Genomic DNA, 23,380 nt, shown 5'->3' on the forward strand with positions numbered 1-23,380 from the left:
TGATGAATGGCCCCGAGTCCCCACTGAAGCCTCTCCTGGAATGCCTCCATCACTGCGGAGGGTGGGTCTGCGGCGGCCAGGCTGGCTCCTAACATCAGGATGCAGCGCGTGTCGCTGCTGTGGGGTTTATATATATATATAAACTACGTTCATCTTGTTGCTGCTTAAAGCCTTTATCATAGGCTGTGTCAACACAGACCATTCACTGATTAGACTTGTGTCCCCTCTTGATGGAATTCAAGTAAACAGTTCTCAGGCATGAACAGCCCTCTATTAGATTTATTTCTAAGTTCTTTTAAGGATGTCAGCGTGGAGCCCCCAGGATGTAACAGGAGAGGCCCATCAACCTGTGTGTCTGCTGTGAATTAGTCTGAATCTCTTGGAGATAAAAAGCTCGAGGGCACAGATGGGATGGATTGAGCCAGCAGCCCTGAGTGCATGGAGAGGGCAGGTGTACTCTCTGCTTTATGGGCCGAGCGACACCTGTACATCCAAGGTGTGGGGTCTCCCACCCCCCCCGCCACGACAGCTGCCAGTCTGTTTCCCACTGCGTCTCGGGCGTGAGGAGCACCCCCTGCCCGGGGAGGACCAACCCTTGCACATCGGCTCCTGCACTTGGAATCCCCACCTGACTTGGGAAACACAGAGATGAGGGCCCCTGCCTTCCATGGCTTCTGGACTCAGGCTCTGAAGAGCAGCTCTGCGGGGCAGAGCATTCCTGGGTTCTGTCCACGGCAGTAAAGGTGTGCCAGAGTGTAATTTACTAAAAATTATGATTCGCAGAAAGCTGAACATTTTTAAAAACTAGCATTTCTCAAAAGACTAAAAACATAGGGTGGCCCATAAGCAAGGGTCAGAGACTTGTTTAATTTATCGATGAGGGAATCAGCGACATGATACAGCCAGACAGAAGGTGGTTGTGAGAAACTCACAGCACACACACGTGCACACATGCATACATATGCACACATACATGTGTAGAAATACGCGTACACGTGTACACACCCACAAGCGCACATGCACACACGATGCCCATGTAGACACATGCAAGCACACAGGCATGCACACACACGCATACAAGCACACACATGCACAGATACATGCACACATACAAGTGTACACATGTATGCACGGACATTATCCATTTACACACATGCACACGCACACATAGATGCACAGACACATGCACACACACACAAGTGTACACATGTATGCACACACAGGCATGCACACACGAACCATGCACACAGGCGCACACACACAGGTGCACACACATGCACAGATGCACAGACACATGCACACACATGTGTACACATGTATGCACCACAGGCATGCACACACGTGCACACATATGCAGGCACACACACATGCACACGTGTTTAGTGGAAAAGAGACGGCTGGGAAAGGCCTGCAGAGTCCGATGCAGGGGAAGGCCCTATGGATGATGCGGCACAAGCACTAAGGTGTCTTTTGCACACGACCCTGGCTGTTTGCCTTTCTCCTGGACACGAGTCACTTGCAGCTTCCCACCTTCTACAAGGTAACATCTACATTTGCAGAGTCTGGACCCTAATCAATAGGAAGTCGAGTGAAGTCCCTTTTCCCTGGCGATCCCGTGACATTTAGGGGCCTTGTTGAGTGTTCTGGTATGGCTTTGAAAGGGCACACAGTAATCTTTCTGCCTGATTTCCAAACTGTGCTTGGTTTTCCTTCACCCATCGCCCTGCTCGAGGCCCACAGAGGCCGGCAGGGTGGGAGCATGCGGGACTCTGTGGCGGGAAGGCCCTGTCGGAGGGCAGCGAGGGCTCGTTCCCAAGTGCCGTGTGAATGCCTTGTGGCCTGAACTTCACATTTTCCATGAGAAACTCTAAATCCAGAGTTTCATGGGAAATTCCCAATTTTAAAATGCTGGCTACTGGTTCCATAGAAATAAAGTAGGTCTGAAGTTTCCGGCCCCGTCCTTCCAAAGAGACGGCACAGACGCGCCCCGGGTGCCGTGCCCGGGGTGGTGAGGAGTTGGGGGCAGAGTGGCTCCGTTCTCGTCCCAGCGCAGGGCTTGCTGGTTGTACCGTCGCCGTGCTCACCGGGCCTCATGGGGGGGATGGCATCACGATGCCCGAGCGTCCCCTCCTGCGCAGCGGTGGGAGAGCCCTGGCCGGCTCTCGTTGGCACGCCGTGCGAGTCTGCTTCCGTCCGGTGCGGAGAAAATATGTCAGTGCTCTCTCTCCTGGTGGACACTTTCCACCGCGATTTTGTTTGTGTTCCATGAGGCTGGTTTTTCTCACACTTTTCGTTCAAGCCTCCAGTTTGGAGGCTTTTCCTGAAGGACTGTAGGGAGGGTCTGAGGATTTTCATGCCGCTGCAGTGATGCTGTCCCCACACTGTTCACTGCACGGGGTGGAACCTGCTTCTGTTGATGGCTGTCTGCAGCCCTGGGCTCTGGGCCACGATTGTCTTCTGAGGGGTGGGGGGCTACCGGGGCAGTGTAGGGAAAGAGCCTGGAACAGCGCCTGGAACAGGGCCACAGCTCCGTGAAGCTGGCTGTTCCGGGTTATCCCAGGACTACCCTGTAGGTATTACCTTTCGTCTCGCTCCATGACTTTGAACGTCGTGTACTCTGAGTGTCGGTGACACATCATGAGAAGTGCAAGCCACGAGGACGTCCATGGGCACGAATGTGCACCACCCTGTCTTCCCTACTTTGCATTACTGTTTGCACGACGTCACCTGCTGCCCTCCTGTTCGGTGTGACCGGACTCTGTCCTGTTGAAATGCTTGTGTGTGTCTTGATTCCTCATGGAGTCAGTCAGATGCTGCTTGGATTGTGGGAGGGAGCTATGCAGTCCGTGCACTGACCCTCAACTTGTGTGCTGAATGGAAAACCATCCCCTCCCCCGGAACACATCTCCAGCCCCACGAGATGCCACTCATAAGGAGACAGAGACCAGTGAACAGGGTGGAAGCATCCGGCTGGTGGTAAAAGCCAGTTGTAAAGGGGTTCTCTTCCACAGCGCTTCCCAGAACAGAAGACCAGTTAGCATGTGGCCCTCTGGAGAGCTCAAATCCAAGACCAGCAGCCCAGTACCTCCTGTGAGCTAAACACGGAGGGAGGGCTGCTTTGAAACCCATGGCCCCTGTGAAGGCTTGCATTACGAAACAGATCCGTTACCATGACCTTCAGTTTTACAGAAGCTTTGGATTAAAGCAGAACCAAGTGGAACTTAGAGGCAAGTGGGGAGACCCGAGTGTTGGTCACCCTCTGTGTTGCCCCAGGTGGAGCGGCTGTGCCGGGCATCTGCGCACAGACCTGTCTTTTCCTCCAGCTCTGTGGTCCCTACGCATTCAAGGCAGAGTTCTGTACCACAACGTGTACCTGAAACCCATGTTATGTGCATCCTCGGAAGCTGAAGGGATGTTTAAACAGAATTTTGACTATACATTTTTACCGTGGGCCCTCACTTTGGATCCCCTTTTCTTTCTTCCACACATTAAGCTTGAGGTGCCCTGGACACACAGACGTCCTGGTAATAAGTAAATGGAATCTGTTCTCTCCTATCCAGTGGCATACATTTTTAGGAACATTGAAAGTCTGGGGTCTCCAAGAAAACCAGAAAAGAACCCAGAAAGATGTACAAAAGCTGCAAAGCAGAAGGTACTCTAGGGATGCCTTGCTTTTGATAATTTTCTTATACTTCTTCCAAACCATTTCACCCACATCCACGCACTGGGTGTTTGGTGGAGTTAACAAATCACTCATTCTGAAAACCTGTAATGAAACATCTACCTTGGGACGTTCGGTCGGTTTTTTTTTTTTTTTTTTTTTGCTGGTTCTTGTAAGTATTTCGTCGAGTGGGGCATGGGAGCTCAGGAGGAGGAAGAAGAGGAGGAGCAAGGGGGGAGGGAAGAGGCAGGTTCACTAAGGAAGAGCCTGAGCACTGAACACGGGCATAGAGAAACAGACGCATACAGATGCACGCGGAGAGCAGGGTCAGAATTGGAAACAGGCTGAAGAGACAGAGGGAGACACTAATCAAAGGTGCAGGGAAGTAGACTCACAGAGAGAAAAACAGAGCGTGTTTGGGGTCCCGTTGATCCTAAACCTACCCCTGAAATGCCCAGAATGTAATAAGCAAGCAGCCACCAGCAACAGAACACTTTATGTCCTTTTTGGAAAGGGATAAGGTAAGTTATATAAACAATTGTAATATAAGATGTAAGTACCAATGAGTCTGGAGTTATTTGTAGAAATGAAGGTAGAGAACGAGATGCATAAGTACATCCAAAGGAAACAGGGCAGGACAGGGGGCGGCTGAGGAGGGGAATCGTGTGGAGCGGGCACTTGGTCCTCTGCCTCCCCTCACGGATGCTCATGACCCTTCTGAAGAGATCACATCAACGAAACACCAGAGATTCTTGCGCTTAGCAGTGATTCCCTGATCAGCCCCAGAGCCGGCCCTGCGGGGGCGAGGCACCATCTGCCAGGGCCTGGGGAGAGCCCACGCTCCCTGGCACCAGCCCAGAGAAGCCTGCAGCAGTCACTGCTTTGGTCGTCCTTGGGGGGTCTCTCCCCGTCTGGAGAGGAGCGGGCCTTGGGGGAAGAGACTTTGCCCATGGGACCCTGGCATGTCCTGCCAGCCGGCCGGTTCTCCCTGTTACCCCTGGCCTACGTTTCTGTCCTTTTCTTCAGGGATTGAGGACACCCCGGCGCTCGTCTGACCACCCTGGGAAGCCCTTATTTCTCATTTAAGAAGAACCCAATTTCCAAAGTTGAAGGTAAACCAGAGTGGATTCTGCACATCAGTGTGTCCCCTTTTGTACTTGCGAACCCGGTGCGCGGTTCGGATGGCGATAGTACCAATGACAAGGAGATGTTCTTACGGAACAAGTTTCCACCAGGCGTTTCTTAAGCTGTGATCGGGTCCCCATCTTTGTGCACGGTTTAGAGTAGAGCATGTTTCCATCGGTCTTTCATCACCCATTTGTGGCAGCCAAGTGGATGAAACAGTGGTATTTTAGATGTGATATTTTATTAGAGCATATTTTATTTTAATCGGTGACGGTCAAACTCAGCCTCCTGACTCAGCTTCAGGGGGGTTTGAAGAGTACATGGAAGAATGAAGATCAGTGTGTCTTCAAAGATGATACACATTCCGGAAAGTCTGTAAGACAGAAGTGGCATTTTAAAGAACCGCTGCAAAGGGCTCCCTGTGTAACAGCCGTTGGAGACAACACGTGAAACCTTGTCACCACCCCATTGTGGTGCTCCCTACTCGAAGCTCCTTCTCCACTGCAGAGCCAGCCGCTTCTACCCAAGCACACGCCCCTCGCAGCGGGCCTGGTGCCTCATTTTCAGTCTTTGAAAAGAAGAGGCTCTGCATGTCTATTGAGAAAAATGTGTACACCCAGCAAAAATAAGGTGCAATGTGAAAACACTTCCTCAGCACCTGCCTGCCACCCCCAATCCCAGAAGGTCCTATAGATAACACCTGTTAGAGCTGTTAGCAGTTTGCTGAGAAATTTTCAGCCCTTATGCATTTATGCTAGGTACCTGTGAGGCAGTGCAGGTTGTCGAGGGCACAACTTTGGTGGGTGACATTCGTATAGATCAGGGTCAGCAATTGGTGGCTTATAGTCAAAAGTCGTTTTTAGCCTGCCCCCTGTTGTTGGGTGGTCTGTGAGCTAAAAGCAGTTTTAACATTTTTAAGTGGTTTAAAGAAGTCGGAAAAATAATACTGCATGACGTGTGAAAATTATATGAGATTCCAATTTCAATCTCCAAATATAAAATGTTGTTGGAACATAGCCATCTGCATTTAGTTGTGTCCTTGGCTGCTTTTTGCTACAGTCTCAGAGGTAAGTAGTTGTGGCAGAGACCCCATGACTCTCAGAGCCTAAAATATTTGCTGTCTGATCCTTTACAGAAACACTTTGCTGGGCCCTGACTTAGACTGATGTGGGCATCCTCCCTAGAGTTGTGCAGTGCACAACATGCATAGCTGTATTGAAGCAGTGTTTCGTACACAAGTGCACATGTATTTTACAAAATAAAACAATGCTATCATGCGGTAATTTATTTTATCACTGCTGACATTTTGTTGCCTATAATTTTTCACTCTTATAAATACTGATGCGGTAAACATCCTTGTACTTTCATCCAGCCTTCTGCATGTTACTAAAGTTACAATTATCTCCAAGTGAGAGCCATGTAAATGCTGGCATGTGTACAATTTAATCAACAATGTGGCAACTTGTGGTAAAGGAACAATTTTTCAATTTAATATTTATGATGGCAGCCTAAGAGATGAAAATCTGTTCTGGTTAAGGAAAAAAAAAAGTCTGTAATGAGTCAGGAGGTTTTAAAATCCTAAATGTGAAAAGCAAGTCAACTAATTTCCAGATAATTGGGAAACTATTCAACATGGAGAAAATATAGCTTTTCACGTGCTTGGATTAGCTATCTCTGCAAATATGATCCTGATTCACTTGGTAGAAGTCTGTTTTCCCTGTGGATAGCAACATCTGCCTTTGTCTGCATCTGTGCGAATATTTGGCCAAAAACATTCAGAATAGAGGCTGTGTTTTCCAAACTGAGCCAATATTTGCATGGATATTGAGATGTTCCCTCCGAAGTAAATATTGACCTCAGTTTTGCTCTGATTTGAGTGCTCATCAACACGCACCAATAACTATTTATGAAATCCGGTTTTCGTCGTGGAATCTGCTAGAACCAATAAAAGTGTCTGGCTACTGCTGTCTCTTGATGTGTTGCTTCTTTTAAAAAAATCGAATGAAGAAAAGTACTTTGGGTCTTTGCATGAAAAAGTCCTCGGTGCATGTGGCATAGTGTGCATATTAATGACTCGTAGTTGGGGTGCCTGGGTGGCCCACTCGTTAAGGGTCTGCCTTCGGCTCAGGTCATGATCCCGGGGTCCTGGGATCGAGCCCCGCGTTGGGTTCCCTGCTCGGCGGGGAGCCTGCTTCTCCCTCTCCCACTCCCCCTGCTCATGCTCTCTCTCTCTCTTTCTCTCTGTCAAATAAATGAATATATTCTTAAAAAAAATCTTCAGCTCTGCTCATATATTTACTGTTCAGTCTGAACATCCTCTGATCTCTTCCCCTATCTGCTTAACGGGTGAACTAATATTATGGTCATAGTAGTGTTGCAAGGTTCAAGTGGGATGATGTGTATGAAATAGCACACATCGTGCCTGGCAAGGAGTTGACTCAATAAATTTCTTCCTGCAGTTTTGTCCCCAGCTTCCCCGATGAATAACATTCACACAGTGACCAGCTGTTTTCTGTATGTGATAAATCTGTATCGTTTTTGCCCATGGTGTTGTAATTTAATAATCTTCTTGTGCATGTATTCATTCTGTGTAGCTTATTAACATAACCCAGGTAGATTCAAATCTAATTATCCTGTAAATAAGGCAATTAGCTGTTTGTAGAATGAAAGTGAACTGCATCCCATGGTTTTGGTTTTGGTTTTAGATTGATGATTCAAACTAAGGGAGAGATTTGTTCCCCCACCCCCCACCCCCTGCCAGAAAAACAGTGTGGTTTTATGCTTGTACTTGTTTGGTGTTGAGTTCCACATTTTAGGAGAGCTCATTGGTATCCTTCAATGTGAGGTTTTAAAAGCTTTATTTTCATATAGAAAAATACCAAAATGGAATTAACTTTGGGTTTAGAAAATGGGATTTGATCCAACAGGGCTGTAGCACCATGTGGCTTGGAGGTGTCCCTTTGCACAGGTGGAAAGTAGGAAACCAGAGGTGCGTGAAGTGTCCTTTGTGGCTTTGTAAGTTGCTGTTCATGAGTGAACGTACATTTCTCTGGAGCATTTCCCTTATAATTACTGAGTCTGCACTCAAGTCTGGGAGTGAATGATTTGCAACGTGAACATAACACTTCGCAGTTAACCGGGGCAGGAAGGGGAAGGACACTGGCCTGGGTGCAACCAGAGGGCATTACCAGGAACAACGGAGTGGAAGTCAGAAAAGCAGAAGCAAGGTGAACCGGAAATGAGAATTCATTTCTTCTTCCTCTTGTCTGACTCCCACCTGGTGAAGGCACCTTGAAACTGGTGGGTCCATTGAGTCTTTGGGAGTAATGACTGAAATGATCCCTCAAAATTATTTTTAATCATCACAATACAAAATGAGAAATGGAAAAAATTGAAGTGACTAATCAAAGGGTTTTCAAACCTAAGAAAATGCCCAAATTTTCCTAAAAGTAAAGTCTTGTGTTTTTCTCTACCCACTGTCTCTATCTAATGCCTGGTAGTTGTTGCTAAGAATAACATAGACTATTTTACCTTCTTAAGATATTTTTCTACGTTCTTCCTCATTGGAAAAGGTGGTGTTTTTGTTTTTGTTTTTTGGTTTTCAAATCTCCATTAATACTAGGACCAACTTAGCAAAACAAGCCGTTTTTGTCTCAAGACTAAGCTCAAGTATTTATGTACTGGGTAACAGTGCTCTTTATGTATCAAGGAACAAAACTGTCATTTCTGTGTCCCAATTCCTCCACCTTTCATTTAAGGGCTGATCCTTAAGGGGCCATTTGCCACAAGTCTTTTTACAAAATTGCTGTGATAATTTTTAAAGGAGCCATTAGGAACTTATCTTTGGGTATTTCAGATGTCGAATACAAAGAAGGTACCCGCAGCTCCCAGGGAAAATCCCCCCGGAATGACTGTAATGCTTACTGTCTGGAGGGTAGTCAGCTCTCCCTTATTTGAGTTAATTGAGTAGATTCATAAGCTACTTATGATGCAGAGTCAGTGCTAAGCTGCAAATTCTATATAGTGCTTCTAATTTGGGGCAGGTGCACCCCCATTTCAGATAATATTCATTCTCTCTTCTTTAAAAACATAATTTGGGTGAATTGAAGGTGAATGGCTTGCCTTGTAGAGAATGTCAAGTTTGGATTATTATTTAGCTATGAACAAAATCTTAATACAGTGAAAGTAAACATGGGGATAAATGATTTTCTGTGCAATTCAGCTCTTGGGCCTAACGGGTGTCATGGAGAGAATGATTCGTGATCGCTAAACCTTAGTTATGTCTTAAATAACATTGGGAAGAGAACTCCTGAGTTTGTTGGCCATGGTCATGTCAGCTCTGCGCGCTAAGGCTCTGGTCCACAGACGTGACAGTATCACAAAACATTCTGCTCAGTGTAGTCAGGATGGGCTGTAATATGCTACGATAACAAATAGCCCCAAATTTCTAGTGTTTAAAGCAGCAAAGAGTTATGTCTCTTCATTCTCTGTGTCCACTGAGTTTCGGCTGCAGGCTCTGCCGGGCACTCCAGGTTCCCATTCTGGGACACAGGCTGGTGGAGGTGCTCTGGCTCACAGAGCTTTGTCACTTTTCACTGGCCAAAGCCAACCGTGTGGTCATGCATGAGCACGTGCTCTGGAAAGGGCAGTGTATTCCTGCACATGCCCAGAAGGAGAAGCTAGCGTTGTGCCTTAAGAGCCTTTAGGGCCATCACACAGCACTTGTGGAAGTTATTGTTGGGGGGACAGAGGCCGGCATATGGCATGGAGTTGTGGTAAACGCCATGGACAGCGGTGAAGATGGTAAGAGGCTCGGAGATGACCGAGGATGTTGTCCAACAGGGCCCGGTTGGGAGGGGGGTCCCTGGTGAGGCAGCACTCCTGCAGAGGTCTGAGTGATGCCACCAGACCAGCCCCCGGGGTCTGCCGTTACTTGGACCCAACGGCACTTGCTGATTGGTGATTTTTAAGGCTTAATGAATGATTTTGTGCTTAGAGTGGGCACAACTTCCATGTCCAGCTCTGATAGGCTCTCTCGGGTTAGACCAGACCTTTTACTCAGACCGAGTAGTGACATGGAGTAGAATTTCATACACATAGACACACACACACAGACAGACACACACAGACATACAGACGCACATGCACAGACATACACAGACTCAGGCACAGACCCCCCCCCCCAACACACACACTGGAGGCTACCAAGCAGCCAAAACTTGAAGAAAGAGGGCGTGGTTATATATTACAGAGAAGCAAACCACCCCAAAGTTAGTGTATTAAACCTATAATTTCTCAGAGTGTCCTTCATGGTTCTTGGAGTTGAAGGGCTCAGCTGAGTTCTTGTTTGGGGCTCCTAATGCTACTGTAGGCAGGCGGTGGCTGAGGCGGGAGCCATCAGAGGCTTCTCCAGGCTCACGTCTGGCCTGGGGGCCGGATGATGCCCTGCAGGCTCTCCAGTTAGCTACCTCGGGCTTCCTCAAAGCTTGGTGGCTTCAGGGTAATCAGACTTCTTAAATGGCACCTCCTTTCCCAGAGCAAGTATTCCAAGGTTCAGGAAGGAGAAGCTGCCATTCTCTTCAGATGGGGGCCTCGCAGAGTGTCCCTTCACGTATTCTGTAGGTCCCAGTGGTCCCAGAACCTGCCCAGATTCAGGGACGGTCCTCCCTTCTCTGTAGGAGGAGAGTCAGAATGTGCAGGTTCCTGTTGTCTCCCAGAGGACACACACCTTGAGTGTTCCTGAACCGCCGTTGACCCAGTGCATTTGCTGGTGTGAAGCCGTGGCTGAGAGGAAACAGAGTGGACCAGAGCCATTGGAAGTCCCTGGGATCTGGGAGGACCAGAGCCGTGGTTCAGGGTGGCACAGCCAGCAGGGCTGATGTAAGGGGCACAGAGAAGGAAGAGCCTCAGGAGTGGGCCCGGCATTCTGCGTCAGGGTTTATCCTGAAGTACTTGCCAGGTAATAGCAGCGTGGGAAAACTTAGGAATTGAGCAGAGGGGCAGCTACGAGGCTACTGAGCTGAGCTAGTGCCCTCAGTGGCCTCGTGGTACAGTTTTGCCAGAGACGAAAATGGGGTTCGGGACCTGCCCATGGGACCTGAGCCCATAAACCCCCAGGCTTCCGGTTGGAGCTCCCCAAGGGCCAAGAGTAGGGGTGAACCAGAACCACAGAAGCTCAACATCAGCTTTGAAATAGCTCAGTGGCAGACTGGATTAAGACAGTTTCCTCTAACTTGAATTGCCCACTGGAAGCAAAATAAATTCTCTCTGGGGAGAAATCAACCTAATCCATAGCATGTACAGTTTTTCATATGTGTTGTCTGACATTCAGTAAGCAATTGCCCAGGCACACCAGGAGCCAGGACTAATGGGAGAGGGGGCAGAAGTCGACCCTGGGGTGATCCAGGTACTGGAATTTCCATAATGGATTTAAAAATGCCTATCCTAGGATGACATGATGGGGAGATTGAGCAGGAAATCAAAAATATGTTCAGTAGGATCAAATGAAAGGGGTAGAGCTGAATGGTTGAGTAACTGAAAATAAACATAATAGTTGGTTTATGAGCAAATTGGGATGAATGAACTGAAATGGAGGTCAGTAGAAAATATTCTGAAGTGCAAAGAGGGGGAGAGAAATGAATGGGAGAACTTCCCCAAATTGGTGAAAACGGTCAAGGCACAGAGTCAGGCAGAAGACCTGTGACCTCAAGCCAGCACAGATGCACAGGGCAGCGCATCCAAGTAAATCATTGTAAAACTGCTCAAAAGAGACAAAGGACATTTTAACTTCAAAGAAGAAACAGTAAGACTGACAATGTACATTTCAGTGGAAGTAATGAAACTCAGAAGACAATGGAATCATATTTAAAATGCAGAAGGAAAAATATCTGTCAAAACCTAGAATTCTGTATATTAAGAAAGCATTGTTCAAAAATGAAGTCTAAATTCTGATATTTTCTTTGTATCTTCACGATATATTTCATACAGAACCGTAGTGAATGTGTCCCAGAATCCCCCCATGGAAGGTGTGACAAAAGGGAAGGAGGCACAGGTGGCAAGGGAGACAGGGTAGTGGTGAATGTGTGGGCAATTGATTGGACACAATAATGATCACATAAGCTATTTAGGATCATTTTATTTGGATTTTAATAGAACCTGTTTATGGACATGATGATTTTATTCTTAGGAATCATTTTAATTTGGGATAAATCTGATATGAACTTGTAGCTAAATTTTGGGACACTTACTGGTGGGGCTGCTGACTGGGCTTTGTGGGATGATGTTGAATGTGGTCGATCCATCTCAAAGTTGAATCTAGTCAGACAGAGGGGGAAATTATAGGGATTATAGGCATGGTGGTTCCAGTCTCAAATTAAACATTTTGCTTTCCCCATAAACGGTTTTGCTGTTGTTGATTTCTGACTCATATAGGACAGGCAACTCTGGATACGTCAGTAACTCTGGAAAAGGGAAAAAATACTCAGGTTTTCTCTGGGTTTTAGAAGATACTCTTACACGAGGCCATTTTCCAGCAATTTGTTCTTCCTCTTATGGGGAAGCAATGTTTTGATTATGAGCCATCCCTGGAATATGAGCCACAAAACAGATTTAATTCACATGCATGTTTAAAAATATATATATATATATATATATATATGTGTATATATATATATATTTCAATTTCATGTTTATTTCCCTTGTGTGGTTTGCATATATTTTCCTTCTAGATATTGAAATATAATGAGCAAGAAAAGTGGCTGATGTCACCCATTCTATGTCCACCAATAGGTAAACTTCTTGATTCAAGAACACAGGGAAAGTTTTTGTCACTAGGTCCCAACCATTCTCCCCGAACTCACATCGGAGGTGAAGGAGGCATATGTGAGCAGACTCTAGAGCATCACAGTGCCCGTCCCATGAATTAGGTGATTCCATCCTTTTTCCAAATGTATAGTGCTTCATGTGGCTTCCAACATGGAAAGCTAAAATAGGAAATGCATTCTAAGTCAACATCCTATTGTTCCTCGTCCTTGGGGGCCAAGAGTCAGCCCCTTGGTGGTGGAGAGGAACGGTAGAGGGGAGAGCATTGGCTGGCTCGGAGTTCCAAGTGTGATTTCACTGCTGTGGCCCAGGACAGCTGCTTATACTCTAGACATTTCCAGTGGTGCAGTAGTGTTCTGTCGTATTTAGACGTACATGAGGGGCTCACGTGCCTTCCTCAGTGAGGCCAGTACAGGAAGGTTGTCTTTCAGAGCTAGGAAAGGTCCCTCTGTCTTCAGTTGAGCATCAGGGAAAATGGCTTGGATCTTTTAATAGGGATAAATGATATTGGGAAACTTTGGGATTACACTCGTCTTATCAAGATACTTGTGTTAGGAGAGGTGTAGGGGATCCAGAGATCTGAAGAGAGTAGGTATGCACCCTGTCCCATGCTCCCTCCAGGTGATAGAATAATTTGCAGACTTAACCTGCATTCTTTAAATTCCTCTCTCTCTCCCTCTCTCTCTTCCCCTGCTGTCCCTTCCTCTCAGTTTTTACAAGCACATAAATTTGACTTGGCTTAAGTTACTGTATTCTGAAAAGATGTCATCTTGCAAGATTAATTCCCTCTTCAGATTTGTTAAACCACGCTTCCTGATACAGACAAGATACAAAGGCTGCCTGTTTCAGGGGACTGATAAGTTCGGAGAGATTCCAGATAAATGTTACTTAGATGGTCCTTAAAGTATCTTTCGATGTCTCTTTTATTAGTTTATCAGTAGTCATTTTTTGTGTATTTGGTCTTGCGCTTCCTCAATTACAAAAGCAATACGTTTGCATCGTAAAAATTGTAATAATGTAATGGCACACAGAAATTGTTGCGTGGGCTCATCCTGCACGCTCACATGGGGCTCAGCGCCTCTTCACGCCCTCTGCCGAGCATCCGCTCACAACTACTCCAGCGTGCACTGGGCTAAATGTGCTGTAAGGAGGGAGAATGCGGGGTCTGAAGCACAGAAGCTGCAGCACCCCCCTCCCCAACTCCATGATGAGCCTCGCCATCCTCCTCCGAGCATCTTGGAAGTGGTGACTCCCCACCCCCCAACCTGCCAGACTGTTCTCTCTTTTTTTGTTTCTTCAGGTAATTTTGATCCTTTTTTCCTTTGTGGTTGTACAAATTGTCACACACTTCAGCCTGTGATGATTCTCAGGGAATAATTTTGGTTTTATTCTGTGTTCATGTATTTGATTTGTATCTTCTGTTTCCAGGGGAATTTTAATGACTTATGAGCTGGAATCGCATCATGATTTTGCATAACCCATAAGAGTGAATATGGCAAAAATTTGAAAAATTCAGCATTGGTGGAATATTTCAATAGTTTGTATTCTTTTTTTAATCAATTCTTTTTTGTTTTTTAAATTTTATTTCATTATGTTATGTTAGTCATCAGACATTACATCATTAGGTTTTGGTGTAGTGTTCCATGATTCATTGTTTGTGTATAACACCCAGTGCTCCATTCAGTATGTGCCCTCTTTAATACCCATCACCAGGCTAACCCATCCCCCCACCCCTCTCCCCTCTAAAAACCTCAGTTTGTTTCTCAGAGTCCATAGTCTCTCATGGTTCGTCTCCCCCTCCAATTTCCCCCCCTTCATTTTTCCCTTCCTACTATCTTCCCTTTTTTTTTTTTTAAACATATAATGTATTATTTGTCTCAGAGGCACAGGTCTGTGATTCATCAGTTTTACACAATTCACAGCGCTCACCATAGCACCTACCCTCCCCAATATCCATCCCCCAGCCACCCCATCCCTCCCACCCCCCACCACTCCAGCAACCCTCAGTTTGTTTCTTGAGATTAAGAATTCCTCATATCAGTGAGGTCATGTGATACTTGTCTTTCTCTGATTGACTTATTTCGCTCAGCATAACACCCTCCAGTTCCATCCACATTGTTGCAACTGGCAAGATGTCATGGGTTTTTTATGGCTGCATAATATTCCATAGTATGTGTGTGTGTGTGTGTGTGTGTGTGTGTGTGTGTGTGTGTGTGTGTGTATACACCACATCTTCTTTATCCATTCATCTGTTGATGGACATTTTGGCTCTTTCCATAGTTTGGCTATTGTGGACATTGCTGCTATAAACATCGGGGTGCATGTACCCCTTCGGATCCCTACATTTGTATCTTTGGGGTAAATACCCAGTAGCGCAATTGCTGGGTCGTATGGTAGCTCTATTTTCAACTTTTTGAAGAACCTCCATACTGTTTTCCAGAGTGGCTGCACCAGCTTGCATTCCCACCAACAGTGTAAGAGGGTTCCCCTTTCTCCGCATCCCCGCCAACATCTGTCATTTCCTGACTTGTTAATTTTAGCCATTCTGACGGGTGTGAGGTGGTATCTCATTGAGGTTTTCATTTGGATTTCCCTGATGCCGAGCGATGTTGAGCACTTTTTCATGTGTCTGTTGGCCATTTGGATGTCATCTTTGGAAAAATGTCTGTTCATGTCTTCTGCCCATTTCTTGATTGGATTATTTGTTCTTTGGGTGTTGAGTTTGATAAGTTCTTTATAGATTTTGGATACTAGCCCTTTATCTGATACGTCATTTGCAAATATCTTCTCCCATTCTGTCCATTGTCTTTTGGTTTTGTTGACTGTTTTCTTTGCTGTGCAAAAGCTTTTTATCTTGATGAGGTCCCAATAGTTCATTTTTGCCCTTGCTTCCCTTGCCTTTGGCGATGTTTCTAGGAAGAAGTTGCTGAGGCTGAGGTCGAAGAGGTTGCTGCCTGTGTTCTCCTCTAGGATTTTGACGGATTCCTGTCTCACATTGAGGTCTTTCAACTATCTTGAGTCTATTTTTGTGTGTGGTGTAAGGAGATGGTCCAGTTTGATTCTTCTGCATGTGGCTGTCCAATTTTCCCAACACCTGAATAGTTGTATTCTTAAGCATCTTTATCATTCAGTCACATTTTAATTAAGATGCATTTTTAATTTTTTCTTATTCTGAGAAAAAGTCTTATGTGGACCAATTAGGGATCCTATTTATACCAATCTTTTTGGCAATTCTTCTTTAAAAATTGGCCCTTGCAGGGGCGACTGGGTGGCTCAGTTGGTTGGGCATCCAAATCTTGGTTTTGGCTCAGGTCGTGATCTCAGGGTCCTGGGATCGAGCCCCGCGTTGGGCTCTGCGCTCAGCATGGAGTCTGCTTAAGGATTCTCTCTCACCTTCTGTCCCTTCCCCAGCTTGTGTGCACACACGCTCTCTCTCTCGTAAATAAATAAAATCTTAAAAAAAAAAGGGCCTTGCATTTAAATACACTGAAGGAATTCGGCCAGGATGAAAACATGTCTGATTTTGTGATGTCACAAGCTAGTGAGCACTGCCAGGATTTCCAAACGCAAGTCATTTATTTGCACTTTACCTTTACAATTGCTGTATCTGCAACCAACCATACTATTATTTGCTTACAATGTTCTTTTTCTGTAAAGGGACACTTTTTAAATAAAAAGGCTTACTTTATTGTAGAATTTTATATTATAAATATAAATAGGAAGCCACAATTATGAATGAAAAGTAGAAGTAACAGTTAAACACAGTGAAAACGAATGCGATGAATATTGTCTCCCTGGATGCTCCGACCTGTTCTGTCACCATCCGGAGGGGAGATCAGTAATGCTGACAAGTAGATAGACCAGCCTAACCTGCACATTTTCCCCTGACGTTATCAGATGGAAAGAGTGAAACTTCCTTATGTATGGTATGACTGTGTCCTTGATCCAGTTTGTGAGCCTCCCAGAATCTCTGAGTGGGCCGGCAGGGTGTCCCTCCGACTCTTTGGGAAAATCGGATGTGGTGATTGTGGCAAGAAACATTCTCAAGTGAGAGCACGATAGTGCCCTTGCTCTTAGTAAGGACAACAAATATTAGCCATTCTGCCCCTCCTTCTCCTTGTTTTTTGTTTTCTTGTATCTGATCTTAATTTTTTATTAAAGGGACCAGATACTTATTTTTCCTGTTGAATATTCCTGAGGTCATTGCCTTGGCACCTTGGGGCAATTCTCATTTAAATACAGTTGATATTTCAGTGTTGATGGACTCGCCTTTGTAGGTCCTGGTCCGCCCACCCTGTTCCATCTTTGTCTCTCCCTCTGGGCATCCTGACTCTGTCTATTAAAGGGAGGGAACTTAGGGCAGAAGTTTAAGAAATAGTTTAAATGGGAATTCCAAACAGCATTAACATTTCAGGGCACCTCATTATTATTATTACAGAGAGCAGGAAACACAAAAGGTAAAATTAACACACTCTTGGCTGAAGTTCATGGCTTTAAGGAGAAGTTCCCTCCAAGGAGCCGTGGGACTTAAGGTTGATTAAACTGGGATTTCACCATCTCTCAGCCCTGAATGCCTTAGATAAAAAGTCATTTGATCTAATTAGAGAATCTTATGCGGGCTCTGAAATACCCACCTATGGTGGTATTTCTTTTCTTAAACTTAGGAATGGATTTTCAAAAGTGCGTGAATCTTTTTCTTTCATGTGAGGTTTGATATTTTCCAAGAAGGAGAAGCCTGATACCTAGCACCCTGAAAAATGTTGGTGACTGCGTTATTGAGACTTTAAAAAAAAAAATCATAATTTTTTCTTAAATATCGTAATTTCATATGTATGCATATAAATGTGTGTGTGCATGTGCATATAGCATATATGCCAGGTAATGTGTGTTAGGTAGGTGTGTATATATGTGCACATTTATTGTTTCCCCAGACCGCACTCTACATTGTGATAAAGTTGGAGAAATCCAACTTGAACTATTCTCTAGGCTCCTGCCACTTTGTAATCTAACAGCACACTCAGCTGATGATTATCTCTCGATTTAGTCACGTGGTCAGCACTAACACGTCTGGGTGGTACTCCTTAGGCGTGTAGCGTGGGTCAGCCGTTGTGCTTGGTATGGCTTTGTCCACTGTCACGGAGGTCCTGGGGGGGGGGGGGGGTGTCTCTGTTGTCCCGTTGCAGGTGAGGGATGGGCACAGAGAGCTTCCGGAGCTGCCCAGGCCCCCAGGCGGTAACAGACAAGCTGGAATCCCCTGGTATTGGCTGGAGAAGGGGTCTCTTTCCTCCCCAGGACTTCAGGGAGGCACAACCCAGTGAACTGAACGTTTTACTTTGAATTGGTGCATTTCAGAAGGTCTGGATTATCCTTCTGCTTTTACTTTTTTTAAGTGGAATTTGCGTCCTAGGTTGAACTCGGCAGGTCTGGCTTTTTGAGTCCCATTTGTATATACCGAGAACTGGATTACATTCAAAGAAAGGATTTCAACCCTAGGCCCCAGAAACCTGACCTGGGCTCTGCGGTTCATCCTCACACCGGGCCTGTGCGGCAGGTGTCCCCAGGGCCCCTGCAGGTGGGGGGCTGAAGCTCTGGGGGTGTCCCTGCCCAAGGTCGCCGAAAGTCAGGTCTGCCTTCCTCCCAGCCGCACCCCGCTTCCTTGCCACCGGGTACATTCCGAAGAGGGAGAGTGGATCCTCTCTGAGCAGGGGTCTCCAAAGAGGGTGGTGCCCCTGGGGGTGTGGACAGAAAATATTGGAGCTTCTCCTTGCATGTTTAATGTAAGTTTTCTCATAAGCCATGCTTAAAGAAAGTGTTGAGATTACATTTTATAATGCACATAATATATTATTAGAGTAGTTTGTGTATATAATTCATACATAAGAAAAAACATGTAAGTGTATATGTTGTAATATTGCACGGTATATGCATATATAAATATATAAATATGTGTGAATTATGTATGCATACTACTGTACTAATATGCTACGGTACTACATGTGTGTTATCTATAATATATAGCATGTCACATTGTCTATGTTCATATGTATTTACTTCTGTGTGGGTATAGTGCACATATGTAGATGGTGGGTCAGCATGTCTGGTCGCATGTGTGTGAGCCCAAGCCCCAGGAAGTCCTTGTGTCTCTTGTGCCTGGCTTGTCTCTCCCCTCCAGGCACTGAGGGCTTTGGGCGGCCTTAGGCTCTTCTGCCACCAGTGTGGTTCATTTGGGTCGGGGTTTTTTTTGATTTTCTTTGATTAAAACTAGGTTAAATCATGTTCTTGTTTGTTTGCCCCATCTTGTCTTTCTTTTTGAGAATCATCTTTGCTTTGTTTTTCCTGTCGTGTGTGTGTGTGTTTTTTTTTTAATGTTGGGGTGTTCATCCTTTTAAAAATTAATTTCTAAGAGCTGTTTCGTATGGGGGGTAACCTTTACCATATGTGACAGGTAATTTTTTTTTACAAAGCTTTAGCAATAGCTCCTATACACAGAGCCACGTCCGTGTTAAGCCAGCCCTATTTCACTTCCCTGCCTTGGAATTCAGTGCGGAGGGGCCCGATTTAAAATTTGAGTGAAGGAGGGGTCAGGCCTGTGCAAGACGGAGAGCCCTTACCTGCTGACCTGTAGACAGGTGCGTGGCCTTCTGCCCTGTACCCGGAAGGGTCCTGGACCTCACTCAGACTGGGTCTGGACAACGTATGCCATCATTCACTTTGGGTTTTTAGGGAGAAGTTTAGAGAGGAGTTTCCATTCTCGAGGTTCCCTCATGGCAGTCTTATTTACTTATTTTTATCTGAGCTGAAGAGAGATCTAGGGAAGATGCCACTGGCATCTCTGAGTTAACAGCAGCTTCACCCACGGCCTTTAATCCTGATTTATGGCCAGGGTTTCAGAGCAGGAATCCATTGCCACACTTTCTGTAATGGGGAGAGCCACTCTTCCCGAAAAGCATGTCGAATGATCCCGTTTTATTGGTTCATGAAAACGTCAGAGGGTTAATATCTTTGTTTGGTGGGACAACTGTTTAGTGTTAAGTCTGGGAAATTGCTTTATTTTTTGTTTGAAGAGAGAAAACATAGATGTTTTGGATTGCATCTTGTGGGCGGTCGTGTAAGAGAGAAGTATTAAATTAGACTTACCAGGGCTTTTGGAGATCTGCCTTCAAACTCTTAAGTTGTACTTGACATTTTCATCTGCAGGTGGCACGACGCCATGTCATGTATATTTCATGGGCTCCCAAGAGTCACGGACGTCTAAGGACCAACGTGAGGCTGGAGCTCATTCATTCGGAAGCATGTGGTGGGGGACCATGTGGTCTACACTGATGTTTTGGGTTAGAGATATGAACAACAAATCAAAACCACAGAAACACTAAAACAGAGCTTTTCGTTTGGTGGGACAATGCCCATTGCTAAGGCCTGAGCAAATGTAGAGTCAGAATATGTTTCTTCTTTCCTTTTCCATAAAAGCATAGACGCTTCTATTTGGAGAACTTGCCTCATTGCGGAAGACAAAATCAAGGTGTGATTTTTTTTTTTTTTACCTGATTCTACTACAGAAAGTTTGAGAAGGGGTTTTGTTTGTAAATCTAGTAATTTAAACAAATCCATTTGCATGTGTGTATTTGGTACAGAACTCTCCCCATCTTGTAAAGAACACTCAGGAGCTGAAGTTAGTTTGCTTGGGTCCAGGTGCATTTCCCATTAAAAAGTAATATCCTTGAGAATAAATTGTTTTTTGGGGCAGATGTCAGATGAAAAAATTATCAGGATTTGCCACAAATGTTCATTTTTCAAAAAAATCTAGCAGCACCTATTAAAAAAATAAAAATTATTAGATTTAGGTAGCACATCTGTTACTGTATAAATGCCGTGATCTTTCCCCTGGAGACGTGGCCTGGCGGCCATCACACACATGGGTGTTTATGGACAGACAAACACCAAAGTCACATTTTCTATTTCCTAGCGAGTGGTCTTGAAACAAATCCCTTTCCCCTGTAGGTAAAGAATAGATTCCCCCCTTTTATCTGCTTTTTCTTCTCTGCTTTGCAAAATTTGGAATCAATTAGAGAATAGATTGGTTAATGGTTGCCTTAATCTGCTAATAACTATAGCTGCAAAGTGATTCTTTACAAACTGCCCAAATCTCTGAAGTCTGTGGAGATAAAAGTGTATCAGTTGTTGCCTCAGACTTCCGTGTTTTACTAACAGTGTGCGTAAACACCAGGAGACAGCGAGGGAGTCATTCTACTGCAGTAATTCATCTCTTTATGGTGTTAGGGAGGAGACCCTTTTTCTGATTTTAATGATTCATGGGAAGCGTATTTTGTGTGCGCAGGAGAACAGTGTCGTTACTTTGTTATGCAAGCCCTACATTTGCTTGGGAAAGAGCTAATACAGATACATCTTTACATTTAAGAAATGCAGAATGTACTTGCGTGGTGTTACATGCTCTCGTGCACAGGCACACACCGTCTCCATCCCTGGAGACGCAGGCCGTCCACTCGATTGTCATAGTCCTTCAGCACACACACAACAGTCCTGCAGATGGATGAAGCCATGCATGGGTATTAAGAGCCAGCAGAAGGAAAACCGTCTCTCTGCTGTCCCCGGAGGACCCCGCGATTGTGCGCCCGCAGAGAGGTGATGGCAGTGAGTTCCCCCAGACCTAGCTCGGTGGTGGCAGCCACGGCCCCTTGGGGGGGCTTCACGGCGTCCCTCCTTTTAGAGGCTCCAGGTAGGTCCTGTCCCGCGCATGAATGTGCTCACTGCACATGAATACGATTAGGTGGTGACAGTGTCGGGGGGCATTGTGTCTGCTGCAGCCTCAGGACAGGTGAGCACTGGGAGGGGGTTTCGGACTCGACTCATGGTTCCACTCCTTGCTCTGTGTTAACGCCCCCTGCGGGACGGCAGAGCCCCCCACACGGGAGCTCAGGCTGGTGGAAACGGCATCAGCGGGCAGCTGTCCACCCCCACCCCCCACCCCAAGCAGGAAGGGACAGCAGGATGACCCCCCGCCCCCCAAGGCAGCGATTCTGAAACCAGGCAGGGCAGCAGAATGTGAAGGATCCTGGGCACCACCTCCCTGTAGCTTGCAAGAGTTGAAAAATATACACATGCCAGAGAGTCACCAGGCCTTATTCAGGTGGCAGGGTTCCTTCTGGGATGTACCCTTCCTGCCTGCCCCCAGGTCACAGCTGAGACCTCCCTCCTCCCTCCTCCCTCCCTCCCTCCCTCCCTCCCTCCCTCCTCCATCCGTCCCTCCTCCCTCCCTCCCTCCCTCCTTTCTATTAGCAGAGAGAGAGGATAAAGGTCTTCACCTAGCTAACCAACCATTGTCTGCCACTGATAACCACTTGGATTTAATTTCCATGCTCACACTGTATCCACCCATAGGTGATAGGTTGTAATTTGGTGGGGCAGCTGGGGTTGGGTTGGGGGGGGTGTAGGCCTGCTGTGAATGCTAATAGATATTTTGAGATTTATGTGCGTGGATAAATTAGAATTGTTAACATTATTTATAAAGATAATTATATAATTTCTAAATTCACAAAAATAGTTTGGCTTAATGATTTCTAAATGCGCACAATAGAACATTAGGCAGTTTTTATTAATTCTATTTATGTATGGAGAAGCAAAGACTAAGAATCCTGAATCTTAAATAGGCCCAAAGAGCATGCTGTAGAATATTCCCTTGCCCTGTGAGATGGATTTCCAAGCTACAGCAACGGGGGCAAGATCATGGCAGGAACCTTTGCCAATAATTCCTGCTTCCAAGGACCCCCACTTTGCCATTATTTGGCTACTCTGGGTACCTTTGCATATAATTTGCATACAGTCATTTTCACTGTGGTAAGAGAATATAGTTATTAATGTGCCCGCTGTAAACTCGGGTGAACATAAGCTTTCATTACAGAGTCTGTCTTCAGGGCACACGTCATTTCACTTAGAATAAATTATCATACATTTATCATTAGTTAGCAAGTTATTAACATTAATATAAACAAATATGTGGCACATTTCTTCAGGAAGATTATGTTTTTAATCACTTAGTGAATGTAGCAGGCAGCTTATACATATTTTATTTTTTAATGGATGTGCTTTTCCCAGTTTCCATGTTCACATTAAGAACACGACTCCAGCACTTTGCATCTGTTAGCTTGGAATGGGCTTCATCCAGGTGAGGGGATTAAAAATTAACTTTTCTTTTCCAGTGACAAAAGAACTTGCCCAGACACATTTTTGCCCTTAGGACTTGCTGTATAATGCTCTGGTTGAGGACAGCTCCTTCTCCAGCAAAGCAGGCTTGAAAACGTACCTTCAGTGAAATGTCAGAACAGGAAATACTGCGTCTTGGATGCCTTGGAGGTGCTTCCTTCAGAACACGGGTTCTAACAGCATGAACTAGAGAGGACAGAAATGACTGTGGGCCATGTCTCATAAGCTCTGAAGCTAAACTAGCATCAGGTGATCTTTTCCAACTTCTGCTCTTTGCTTACATGAGCACCGGGTACAGGAGGAGTGAACCCTTGTTGGTGCAGGTGTTTGCGCCTTCATATCTGCCCCAGGTCTGCGGACTTCTCCATGATCACTGACTTCACAGTGTGAAAACATGCCCTTTGGGCCAAGACGGACTAACAGTGCTCTTCGTTAGCCAGTGGCCAGTGGGCAAGGTCCATACTTTCTTCACCCTTCCGTTTCTTCACCTGAAAATGGGAATGGTAATAATATTTATTTCACAGGTGGGCAGGACTGGTCAAGCTTGCAAAGAGC

The 23,380-nt window shown here is 45.6% G+C and overlaps 1 protein-coding gene across 2 annotated transcripts in view; it reads left to right on the forward strand.

Annotated features, from left to right (window-relative positions):
* Window positions 1–23,380, forward strand: part of TMEM132D (transmembrane protein 132D) — a 557,603-nt gene that overhangs the window by 29,501 nt on the left and 504,722 nt on the right. Inside the window, exon 1 of one of the 2 annotated variants that reach the window (XM_035723861.1) lies at window positions 13,824–13,907. The exons of the other annotated variant lie outside the window; for it this stretch is intronic. The gene's annotated coding sequence lies outside the window, so the exon portion shown is untranslated. Of the gene's footprint in view, window positions 1–13,823; window positions 13,908–23,380 lie in introns of those variants that run through there. 2 annotated transcript variants of the gene reach the window in all.

The sequence above is a fragment of the Zalophus californianus genome, chromosome 14 (genome assembly GCF_009762305.2).
Source record: "Zalophus californianus isolate mZalCal1 chromosome 14, mZalCal1.pri.v2, whole genome shotgun sequence".
NCBI classification, from domain to species: Eukaryota; Metazoa; Chordata; class Mammalia; order Carnivora; family Otariidae; genus Zalophus; species Zalophus californianus.